General features: G+C 50.4%; 1 protein-coding gene across 4 annotated transcripts in view; it reads right to left on the reverse strand.

The window, feature by feature from the left end:
* FAM234A (family with sequence similarity 234 member A) overlaps positions 1-8,083 on the reverse strand; it is a 40,379-nt gene extending 32,296 nt beyond the window's left edge. For all 4 annotated transcript variants that reach the window (XR_003117059.1, XM_025370582.1, XM_025370580.1 and 1 more), the window contains exon 1: positions 7,763-8,083. The gene's annotated coding sequence lies outside the window, so the exon portion shown is untranslated. The remainder of the gene's footprint in view (positions 1-7,762) is intronic.
* Between the last annotated feature and the right edge of the window lie 4,597 nt (positions 8,084-12,680).

Below are 12,680 nucleotides of genomic sequence, written 5' to 3' on the forward strand. Positions count from 1 at the left end.
CAAAAAAAAAAAAAAAAAAAAAAAAAAAAAAAAAAAAAAGAAACAGAAATTGTCAATGGATTAAAAAATAATAATAATAAGCCCCCAGCTGGGTGTGGTAGCTCACAACTGTAATTCCAGCACTCTAGGAGGCCAAGGCAGCCAGATCACTTGAGGTCAGAAGTTCGAGACCAACCTGGCCAACATGGTGAAACCCCGTCTCTACTAAAAATACAAAAATTAGCTGGCATGTGGCGTGTGCCTATAATCCCAGCTACTAGGGAGGATGAAGCAGGAGAATCGCTTGAACGCAGGAGGCAGAGGTTGCAGTGAGCTGAGATCGCACCATTGTACTCCAGCCTGGGCAACAAGAACAAGACTCTGCCTCAAAAAAAAAGAAAAAAAAAACAGAAAAAAGGCCCAGGTGCAGTGGCTCACGCCTTAAATAAGTTTGGGGTGACCCCTGCTGACCCTGGTTAACTACATTCCACCCCGGAAAACTCAGTATTTTTCTTTCAAAGCACTCATCATACCTCTCTCACCTGGCAGAAAGAAAGCTATTTATTTAAGGCCAGGAAGATGTCTACTGTGTCCCCTGAGTCAAACGGATGAAAGAGAATTTAAAAGACAAGTAAGATAACTCACAATCATTCTCTCTGCTTCAGGATCTGAATTTTCCCACAGACTTCATCATCCATAATCACTAACCAGTCTTGGAGCAAGTGAGCCCAAATGCTTGTCCCCAAATCCAGCTGCTATACACACAAACGACTTAAGAAATGTATTTGCAAAACGTGGCTGTGTCACCAGCAAGAACACTCCGGGCATTTGACAGCGATTCAACATGAGCCTCAGAGACACCCACGGTAGCCAATGGAGCCTCAGAGACACCCACAGTAGCCAATGGAGCCTCAGAGACACCCACGGTAGCCAATGGAGCCTCAGAGACACCCACGGTAGCCAATGGAGCTTCAGAGATACCCACAGTAGCCAATGGAGCTTCAGAGACACCCACGGTAGCCAATGAGGCAGATGTTTCAGCTGAGCAAAGCAGATGTCAGACAAGGACAGCTACTGTGTCCAACTGTTTACAGCAAGCGGCTATTTCTCTCTCCACCAAGAATAATCTCAAGACAAAGAACAGGCCCATAACCATTTTTCCAGAACCACTTTAAAGATCATGGTTCCATGACAAAGGCAAAACTATCACAGCACTTTCAGTCAACACTCAAAAGCCCAAACACAAGTTCCTTTCCTTTACAGAACTGAAAAACTTTTACAGTACTTGAGAAGGGCTCACAATGCCTCCTAAAAATAAGTTGAGGGCGAACAGCTGACGGGCAACTATTACATAGAGTAAGTTTTGTAGTCTATCCAGAAAAATACCATGGGGTAAGCCTTTCTCCTGAATTCCAAGGTAGATTTCCTGCAACTCCCCCACAAATTAGTGTTAATTTTATTTATTCATTTATTTTTGAGACGGAGTCTCTGTCAAACAGGCTGGAGTGCAGTGGCGCGATCTCACCTCACTGCAAGCTCTGCCTCCCGGGTTCACACTATTCTCCTGCCTCAGCCTCCCAAGTAGCTGGGACTACAGGTGCCTGCCACCACGTCCGGCTAATTTTTTTGTATTTTAAGTAGAGACGGAGTTTCACCAAGTTAGCCAGGATGGTCTCAATCTCCTGACCTTGTGATCCATCCTCTTCGGCCTCCCAAAGTGCTGGGATTACAGGCGTGAGCCACTGCACCCGGCCCAATTTTTATTTATTTATTTATTTATTTATTTATTTATTTTTTTTTTTTTGAGACTGAGTCTGGCTCTGTCGCCCAGGCTGGAGTGCGGTGGCCGGATCTCAGCTCACTGCAAGCTCCGCCTCCCGGGTTCACGCCATTCTCCTGCCTCAGCCTCCCAAGTAGCTGGGACCACAGGCGCCCGCCACTTCGCCCGGCTAGTTTTTTGTATTTTTTAGTAGAGACGGGGTTTCACCGTGTTAGCCAGGATGGTCTCGATCTCCTGACCTCGTGATCCGCCCGTCTCGGCCTCCCAAAGTGCTGGGATTACAGGCTTGAGCCACCGCGCCCGGCCTTTTTTTTTATTTTTATTTTTTCTCGAGACAGAGTCTTGCTCTGGCGCCCAGGCTGGAATGCAGTAGTGCAATCTCAGCTCACTGCAACCTCCGCCTCCTGGGTTCAAGCGATTCTCCTGCCTCAGCCTCCCGAGTAGCTGGGACTACAGGTGCCCACCACCATGCCCAGCTAATTTTTTGTATCTTTTAGTGGAGACAGGGTTTCACCATGTTAGCCAGGATGGTCTCCATCTCCTGACCTTGTGATCCGCCTGCCTCGGCCTCCCAAAGTGCTGGGATTACAGGAGTGAGCCACCGCACCCGGCCCCATGAAGAATTTTGCAAAGCACAAGTGGGTACAAAATTCACGAAGTTTGTAGGGTTTTTTTTTTTTATTTTTGAGACGTAGTCTCGCTCTGTTGCCCAGGCTGGAGTGTAGTGGCATGAACTTGGCTCACCACAACCTTTGCCTCCTGGGTTCAAGCAATTCTCCTGCCTCAGCCTCCTGAGTAGCTGGGACTACAGGCACATGCCATGACACCCAGTTAATTTTTTTTTTTTTTGTATTTTCAGTAGAGATGGGGTTTCACTATATTACCCAGGATGGCCTTGATCTCCTGACCTCATGATCTACCCACCTCAGCCTCCCAAAGTGCTGAGATTACAGGCATGAGCCATGGCGACCGGCCAGGGTTTTTTTTTTGTTTTTTTTTTTAAGACGGAGTCTCGCTCTGTCGCCCAGGCTGGAATGCAGTGCCGCGATCTCAGCTCACTGCAAGCTCCGCCTCCTGGGTTTATGCCATTCTCCTGCCTCAGCCTCCCGAGTAGCTGGGACTACAGTCGCCCGCCACCTCGCCCGGCTAGTTTTTTGTATTTTTTGGTAGAGACGGGGTTTCACCGTGTTAGCCAGGATGGTCTCGATCTCCTGACCTCGTGATCCGCCTGTCTCGGCCTCCCAAAGTGCTGGGATTACAGGCTTGAGCCACCGCGCCCGGCCTGTTTTTTTTTTTTGAGATGGAATCTCACTCTGTCGCCCACGCTGGAGTGCAGTGGTGCTATCTCAGCTCACTGCAAGCTCCGCCTCCTGGGTTCATGCCATTGTATCTCAGCCTGATGAGTAGCTGGGACTACAGGCGCCAGCTACCACACCCAGCTTATTTATTTATTTATTTATTTATTTAGTTTAGTGAGATGGAGATTTACTCCTGTTGCCCAGTCTAGAGTGCAATGGTGCTATCTTGGCTCACTGCATTCTCCTGCCTCAGCCTCCTGAGTAGCTGGGATTACAGGCATGTGCCACCCTATCCGGCTAATTTTGTATTTTTAGTAGAGATAGGGTTTTACTGTGTTGCCTAGGCTGATCTCGAACTCCTGACCTCAGGTGATCCACCCGCCTTGGCCTCCCAAAGTGCTGGGATTACAGGCGTGAGTAACCGTGCCCAGCCAACACCCGGCTAACTTTTGTATTTTTAGTAGAGACGGGGTTTCACCGTGTTAGCCAGGATGGTCTTGGGTCTCGATCTCCTGAACTCCTGATCTGCTCGCCTAGGCCTCCCAAAGTGCTGGGATTGTAGATGTGAACAACCGCCCCCAGTCGGCTTTTTTTGTTTTTTTGAGACAGAGTCTCGCTCTGTTGCTCAGGCTGTAGCGTAATGGCATGATCTTGGCTCACTGCAAGCTCTGCCTCCCAGGTTCACGCCATTCTCCCAAGTGGCTGGGACTATAGGCGCTCGTCACCACACCTGGCTAATTTTTTCTATTTTTAGTAGAGATGGGGTTTCACCACGTTAGCCAGGATGGTCTCGATCTCCTGACCTGGTGATCCATCCCCCTCGGCCTCCCAAAAGACTGGGATTACAGGCGTGAGTCACCTTGCCTGGCCAGAAGAGTAATTTACTAATGTATTCATTAATAAATTAGGCCTGGCCCTAGCTAATTAATCAGATTCCCAGAGATTAGGGCCACAACCCCAGCTGAAATCACAGGACTAGGCACTCTTGTCCCACAGGAGTGGTAAGTTGCATAGTGGTTTTAAAATGTTTGGATGGGGGGCAGGGGCAGGGGTGGTGGCTCATGCTTCTAATTTCAGCACTTTGGGAAACCAAGGCGGGCAGATCACCTGAGGTGAGGAGTTCCAGATCAGCCTGGCCAACATGGCAAAAACTTGCCTCTACCAAAAATACAAAAATTAGCCGGGCATGGCGATGCATGCCTGTAATCTCAGCTACTTGGGAGGCTGAGGCAGGACAATCGCTTGAACCTGGGAGGTGGGGGTTGCAGTGAGCCGAGATGCAACCACTGCACTCCAGTTGGGCAACAGAGTGAGAATCTATCTCAAAATAAATAAATAAATGAAATAGGCCGGGCACGATGGCTCACATCTATAATCCTAGCACTTTGTGAGGCCGAGGCGGGAGGATTACTTGAGGCCAGGAGTTTGAGACTAGCCCAGCCAACATGGTAAAACCCCATCTTTACTAAAAATACAAAAATTAGCTGGGCGTGGTAGTGCATGCTTGTAGTCCCGGCTCCTCAGGAGGCTGAGGCAAGAGAATAGCTGAACCGAGGACAAGGAATGAGCCAAGATTATGTCACTGCACTCCAGCCTGGGTGACAGAGGGAGACTCTATCTCAAAAAAAAAAAAAAAAAAAAAAGAATTTCATTAACAAGTATTGTGGTGGAAACCTTCCACTTTCACTCTGAGGTCACCTGCTCTAAGGGAAGATAATTACCATGTGAGGACATGGGCCTGAAGGAAAGCTCCATGAGGCAAGGAACTGAGGGCTCCTGCCACCAGCCAAGAGGGAACTGAGGCTTCCAGTCACCAGCCTTGTGAGTGAGCCACTTTGGAATCAGATCCTCCAGCCCTGGTCCAGTTTTTATTTTATTTGTTCTTTTTAAATTTTCGACCTCTACAAAAACCAGAAAAGTCTCCATCAAGTTTTTAGACGCCTGCAGCCCCAGCCAACATCTTGGTTGCAACTCCATGAGACCCAAAGTCATAATCACCCAGATAAGCCACTGATCAATTCCTGACCCACAGAAACTGTTGGATAATAAATATTTGTCACTTTAATCCATTAAACTTTGTGTTGTTACAAGCAGCAGAAAACCATTCCAAGTCAGCAGAATGGAAGCAGGAGCCTGAAAAGAAAGTGAAGGGGTGGGCATGGTGGCTCATACCTGTAATCCTAACACTTGGCAAGGCCAAGGCAGGAGGACTGCTTGAAGCCAGGAGTTTGAGACCTGCCTGGGCAACACAGTGAGACCCCATCTAGATATTAAAAAAAAAAAATACACAAATAAACAAATAGGCTGGGTGCGGTGGCTCACATTTATAATCCCAGCACTTCAGGAGACAAACAAAGGAGGGTCACTTGGGCGCAGGAGTTCAGGACCAGACTGGGAAAGAAAGTGAGACCCCATCCCTACAAAAAATTTTAATTTTTTTTTTTTTTTTTTGAGACAGAATCTCGCTCTGTCACCATAGTGGCGTGATCTCTGCTCACTGCAACCTCCGCCTCCTGGGTTCAAGAGATTCTCCTGCCTCAGCCTCCCAAGTAGCTGGGACTACAGGTGTGCGCCACCACGCCCAATAAATTTTTGTATTTTTAGTAGAGACAGAGTTTCACCATGTTAGACAGGATGGTCTCAATCTCTTGACCTCGTGATCTGCCAGCCCCAGCCTCCCAAAGTGCTAGAATTACAGGCATGAGCCACCGTGTCCAGCCAAAAACAAATTTTTAATAAAAATAAATATGGGTGTTGTGGCACATGCCCGTAGTTCCAGACACTCAGGAGGGTGAAGCAAAAGGAAAAAAAGAGGGCCAGGTGCGGTGGCTCACACCTGTAATCTGAACACTTTGGGAGGTCGAGGCGGGCAGATCACCTGCAGTCAGGAGTTTGAAACCAGCCTGGCCCACATGGTGAAACCCCGTCTCTATTAAAATACAAAAAAAAAAAATTAGCTGGGCATGGTGGTGGGCACCTGTAATCCCAGCTACTTGGGAGGCTGAGGGGGGAGAATCGCTTGAACCCGGGAGACAGAGGTTGCAGTGAGCTGAGATCTTGCCACTGCACTCCAGCCTGGGCAACAAGAGTGAAACTCCGTCTCAAGAAAAAGAAAAAAAGAAAAGGAAAAAAAAAGACGAAATCCTCCACCATTTCTAAATCCTGATGATCTCATTCAAGCCCTTGACCCCATCTTACTTCCGGTTCCTTGGACTTCCCAGAGCAAAAGCGAATGGAATGCTTCCATAGCGTGAACTAGTTTTAATGCTTTCGATGCTTGATGCCAAAAGCATCCCAATCAGTATAGCAAGGACTAAGAGAACTGGTACAATGCCCAAATCCTTGTCCACTTGAGGCCAGGGTCATTCTATTTCCTCCTCCCCTGCTCTGCACTTACTCTTTAGCTTTTTTTTTTTTTTTTGAGATGAAGTCTTGCTCTTGTCACCCAGGCTGGAGTGCAATGGGGTGATCTGAGCTCACTACAACCTCCACCTCCCGGGTTCAAGCAATTCTCCTCCCTCAACCTCCCGAGTAGCTGGGATTACAAGTGCCTGCCACCACGCCTGGCTAATTTTTTATTTTTAGTAGAGACGGGGTTTCACCATGATGGCTATGCTGGTCTCGAACTCTTGGACCTCAGGTGATCTGCCTGCCTCAGCCTTCCGAAGTGCTGGGATGACAGGCGTGAGCCACCGCGCCCGGCCCAGCAAGCTCCATTTTTTATTTATCTAATATACTACCTGTACCCTCCAGTAGAATAGAAGCTCCTTGAGGACAGGAAGTTCTTTTGTTGAGTACTATATCCTCAGCCCCTAGAACTATCCCTGGCTCCCAGCAGACACCCGGAGAGTATTTGTAGAGTTATTCTGCTCTAATTGAATGCAGACTGAAATTGCAATCAAAGAAGTAGTGTCATCTGCTGCTGGCGCTGGAAAGACACCGGCAGCCAATACATGGAAGGGAGCGCGTCACAGCCTCCTCAGCTGGAATCACAAGGTTTAGAACCCGGGAGTAAACGAAACCGCCTACCCCGATAACCTATCAGTCTGTCCATGGGCAATCTCTCTCCTTGACAACTGTCGGCCAACGAACGTAGGGGAGAGCCAGGAACCCTAATCACAGGGTTTGGCCTGAGTCCCTCCCACAGACGAGCAACCTCGGCTGCGCTCGGCGCGCTTTCCCGGGGTGCCGGACGCACGGGCTTGCAGACAGCGTCCTGAGAGGACACACCTCCCTGATTCCCGTGAGGCTTCTCATCCACATTCTTCCACCATAAAAAAACACCCTCAGGCAACCTGGGCGGCACCAAGAGCGACACTGGCCACGGCCGGCTCACCTACTCTGCGCCACGGCGGGGAGCTCCCCAACGGGAGGTAAAACCCCGCTTTGGGAACAATGGGGTTTGTTCTGAACGCCACCGAAGCCCAGGCTGCGGCAACCGGGAAAACCCGAGAATCAGCCTCCAGAGGCGCTGCGGCCGACCCACTGAAGGCCTTGGGGCCCCGCCGCAGCCTCCCGGCCCGCACCCGACTCGGGAAGGCGGAGGAGCTGGGCGGCAGCACAGGCGGGGTCCTCCAGGGGCCGAGGGACTGGGGAACTTGGGGGCCGGGGTCGCCGAGGCAGGGGGACCGCGTCCCAGAGCGAAGGGGCGGCCTGCGGCACCCCTGCGGCGTGCACGCGCGAGGACGAGGCCGCGCTCACTCACCTGCCGCCGCGCCCTCTCACCCGCCCGCGCCGCGGGCCCGCCCCCTGGCGTCACTTCCGACTAAATGGGCGGGCAGGGCCGGAAATGCTCGGGCTCTGACCCCGCCCCGCCGGCCTGCTTCGGTTGCTCAGCAACGCGGATCGTGGGCGCCGCCTCCTTCGGGAACCTGGCAGTGTCCTGTTTGTCGCTGTCGCAATGGATGCTGAACGTCCTCGCCCCTCTTCGTTCCCTTCCCCCCCTCCGTCCTTGCTCCTCTCCGTCCTCTTTCCCCTCCTTCCCTGCGTCCTTGCTGCGTCCTCGCTCCCCTCTCCGTCCTCTCCCCACCGTGTCCTCTTCCCGCCTTCTTTCTCGACGTCGACCCGCGATCGCCGATCGCCGGCCTCGCCCCTGCCTCCCGGTGCTCCCAGCGTTTCTCCTCTTTGACCACGAGGAGAACTGGGGATCCCCAGTGGGGATGCGAATTTTCGACCTTGAAATATTGTGGCAAATTGGGAGTGTCACGTGATTGTACTGACACCCCACGTTGATCAATATTGGGCATGATGATTAGAATCACCACACAGATCAGGGTATCTAAGAACTCCGGCTCCAGCAAGCCTTCCGCCTCCACCTCCGGAGTAGCTGGAACTACAGGCAGGTGCCACCACGCCCGGCTGAATTTTTCCTGTTTTCTAGAGACGGGGTCTCACTGTGTTGCCCAGTCTGGTCTCACCTGAACTCAAGTGATCCGCCCGCCTGGGCCTCCCAAAGTGCTGGAATTACAGGCGTGAGCCATCGCGCCCGGCCATCTTCCCTAGTTTTGGATGAGGGTATGTAAATTACCTATCCCATTTTATGTTCAGTGTGTGGAGGAAAGGTAATGTGTCTTGTTCATTCACAGGTCTCTGCATGAACAAGAGTTGCACCTGGAAAAGTTCACCCAAGAGAAGGCCCAGTGGAAAGAAAAAGCTGGGGCTGACTTGTAAACAGCTTAAAATTTTAATGCATTTTTTATTCCATACACATATCCTTCTTCAAGGCTGTAAACATTCCTGTTTTATGGGGTTTGACCCCAAAATCTAAGTAAACAACCATTGGTTGACCAGTAGACTAGGCTGATTTAGGAATGATCCCTTGGAAGACATACTCAAAAATAAAAACAAGAATTAAAAAATCCCACAAAGCCAACGAATGAGCAGAGACATGAGCAGTCAAACACTGTGGGAGAGAGACTCTAACAAAATTACTCTGGGGCCGGGCGCAGTGGCTCTTGCATGTAATCCCAGCAGTTTGGGAGGCTGAGGCAGGCGAATCACTTGAGGTCAGGAGTTTGAGGTCAGCCTGGCCAACATGGCAAAAACTGTTCCCTACAAAAAAGACAAAAATTAGCTGGGCATGGTTGCCTGCACCTGTAATCCCAGCTACTTGGGAGGCTGAGGCAGGAGAATTGTTTGAACCCGGGAGGCAGAGGTTGCGGTGAGCTGAGATCATGCCACTACACTCCAGCCTAGGTGACAGAGCAAAACTCTGTCTCAAGAGAAAAAAAAAAGAAAAAGAAATTACTCTAGGCCAGGCATGGTGACTCATACCTGTAATCCCAGCGCTTTGAGAGGCCAAGGCAGAAGGAAGATTGCTTGACCTCAGAAATTTGAGACCAGCCTGGGCTACATAGTGAGACTGGCATCTTTATTTATTTTTTAAAAAATTTTTTGGCTGGGCACAGTGGCTCATGCCTGTAATCCCAGCACTTCAGGGGGCCGAGGCGGGTGGATCACGAGATCAAGAGATCGAGACCAGCCTGGCCAGCATGGCGAAATCCCGTCTCTACTAAAAATACAAAAAATAGCCAGGCATGGTGGTACATGCTTGTAGTCCCAGCTACTTGGGAGGCTGAGGCAGGAGAATCGCTTGAACCCAGGACTTGGAGGTTGCAATGAGCCGAGATCGCGCCATTGCGCTCCAGCTTGGGCGACCGAGTGAGACTCCATCTCCAAAAAGGAAAAAAAAAAAGCCGGGCGGGGTGGGTCAATCCTGTAATCCCAGCACTTTGGGAGGCTGAGGCGGGCGGATCACGAGGTCAGGAGATAGAGACCATCCTGGCTAACACGGTGAAACCCCATCTCTACTAAAAATAAAAAAAATTAGCCAGGTGTGGTGGCGGGCGCCTGTAGTCCCAGCTACTTGGGAGGCTGAGGCAGGAGAATGGCGTGAACCTGGGAGACGGAGGTTGCAGTGAACTGAGAAGAGCCAGACCCTGTCTCAAAAAATAAAAAAATAAAAAGGCCGGGCACAGTGGCTCATGCCTGTAATCCCAGCATTTTGGGAGACCGAGGTAGGGGGGTGGATCACCTGAGGTCGGGAGTTCAACACCAGCCTGGCCAACATGTAGAAACCCAGTCTCTACTAAAAATACAAAATTAGCCGGATGTGGTGTCGCATGCCTGTAATCCTAGCTACTCGGGAGGCTGAGGCAGGAGAGTTGCTTCAACCAGGGAGGCAGACGTTGCGGCGAACCGAGATCTTGCCATTGCACTCCAGCCTGGGCAACTAGAGTGAAACTCCGTCTCAAAAAGAAAAAAAATGGGGTCTCCCTCTGTCCCTCAGACTCAAGTGCAGTGGCAGGATCACGGCTTACTACAACCTCTGCTTCCCCAGCACAGATGATCCTTTCACCTCAGCCTCTGGGGTAGCTGGGACTACAGGTGTAAGCCACTATGCCCATCTAATTTTTTTACTTTTTTGTAGAATGGAGTTTTGCCATATTACCTAGGCTGGTCTTGAACTCCTAGACTCAAGTGATCTCCTGCTTTGGCCTCCCAAAGTGCTGGGATTCCAAGCATGAGCCACTGTGCCTGGCAGTTGTCTGATTTCTAATAACTGTGGCAGTTTGGTAGGTGCATAATTCAGATGATGTAATTGCTTTGTTCAAATGGCCAATTGGAAGCAAAATCATGCCTTAGAACATTATTTAAAAGTTATCGGCCGGGCGCAGTGGCTCATGCCTATTATCACAGCACTTTGGGAGGCCGAGGTGGGCGGATCACGAGGTCAGAAGATCCTGGCTAACATGGTGAAAGCCGGTCTCTACTATAAATACAAGAAAATTAGCTGGGCGTGGTGGCGGGCGTCTGTAGTCCCAGCTACTTGGGAGGCTGAGGCAGGAGAATGGCGTGAACATGGGAGATGGAGCTTGCAGTGAGCCGAGATCGCACCACTGCACTCCAGCCTAGGCGACAGAGCGAGACTCCGTCTGAAAACAAAACAAATGAAAACAAAACTTGTCTTACCGTGTCTGGACTTTTGATGCTTCTAGCCCACCAAGAGTCTTTGTTGTATTCTTAGAGTAAGTCTTTTTTTCCCCCTTCCAGGGCAGCAATCATTAAATTATCATTTGTGAAATGATTTTTTGTAAATTTAAATTTTATTTTTAAATTAATTTTTTTGAGGTGGAATGTCAAAATAGACCACTCCCGGCCTGTTTTTTCTTCTTCTTCTTTTTGAGATGGAGTCTCCCTCTATTGCCCAGGCTGGAGTGCAGTGGCACAATCTCAGCTCACTGCAACCTCTGCCTCCTGGGTTCAAGTGATTCTCCTGCCTCAGCCTCCCGAGTAGCTGGGACTACAGGTATGGGCCACCACGCCCAGCTAGTTTTTTTTTTTTTTTTTTTTTTTGAGATGGAGTCTGGCTCTGTCTCCCAGGCTGGATGGAGTGCAGTGGCGCGATCTCGGCTCACTGCAAGCTCTGCCTCCCGGGTTCACGCCATTCTCCTGCCTCAGCCTCCCGAGTAGCTGGGACCACAGGCGCCCGCCACCTCGCCCGGCTAGTTTTTTGTATTTTTTAGTAGAGACGGGGTTTCACCGTGTTCGCCAGGATGGTCTCGATCTCCTGACCTCGTGATCCGCCCGTCTCGGCCTCCCAAAGTGCTGGGATTACAGGCTTGAGCCACCGCGCCCGGCCTGCTCAGCTAGTTTTTTTCTATTTTTAGTAGAGACAGGGTCTCACCATGTTGGCCAGGCTGGTCTTGAAGTCCTGACCTCATGATCCATCCGCCTTGGCCTCCCAAAGTGCTGAGATTACAGGCGTGAGCCACCGTGCTCGGCCTTTTTTTTTTGAGATGGAGTTTTGCTTTTGTTGCCGAGGCTGGAGTACAATGATGCAATCTTGGCTCACTGCAACCTCTGCCTCCCAGGTTCAAGCAATTCTCCTGCCTCAGCCTCCGGAGTAGCTGGGATTACAGGTATGCGGCACCACGCCTGGCTAATTTTGTATTTTTAGTAGAGATAGGGTTTCTCCATGTTGGTCAGGCTGGCCTCAAACTCCCGACCTCAGGTGATCCGCCCGCCTTGACCTTCCAAAGTGCTGGGATTACAGGCATAAGCCACTGCCCCCCGCCTGGCCTGTTTTTTAAGTTTTAAGTCAATTTTTGAGACAGGGTCTTGTTTTTTTTTTTTTTTTTTTTTTTTCTGGCCTCCTAAATTGCTGGGATTACAGGTGTGAGCCCCTGTGCCTGGCCAAGACAGGGTCTCGTTCTTTTGCCCAGGCTTCAGTGTAGTGGTGTGATCACAGCTCACTGCAGCCTTAACCACCTAGGCTCAGTCTGTCCTCCAACCTCAGCTTCCTGAGTGGCTGGAACTAGAGGCAAATGCCACCACACCTGGCCTATATTTATTTATTTATTTTAAATAGAGAGCGGGGGCCTGGCGTTGTGGTTCACAGCTGTAATCCCAGGACTTTGGGAGGCCGAGGTGGGTGGATCACCTGAGGTCAGGAGTTTAAGACCAGCCTGGCCAACATGGCAAAACCCGGTTTCTACAAAAGTACAAAAAAAAAAAATTAGGTGGGCATGACAGCAGGTGTCTGTAATCCCAGCTACTGGGGAGACTGAGGCAGGAGAATCGCTTGAACCCAGGAGGCAGAGGTTGTAGTGAGCCCAGATCGC

Source organism: Theropithecus gelada, chromosome 20, assembly GCF_003255815.1.
Source record: "Theropithecus gelada isolate Dixy chromosome 20, Tgel_1.0, whole genome shotgun sequence".
Taxonomy (NCBI): Eukaryota; Metazoa; Chordata; class Mammalia; order Primates; family Cercopithecidae; genus Theropithecus; species Theropithecus gelada.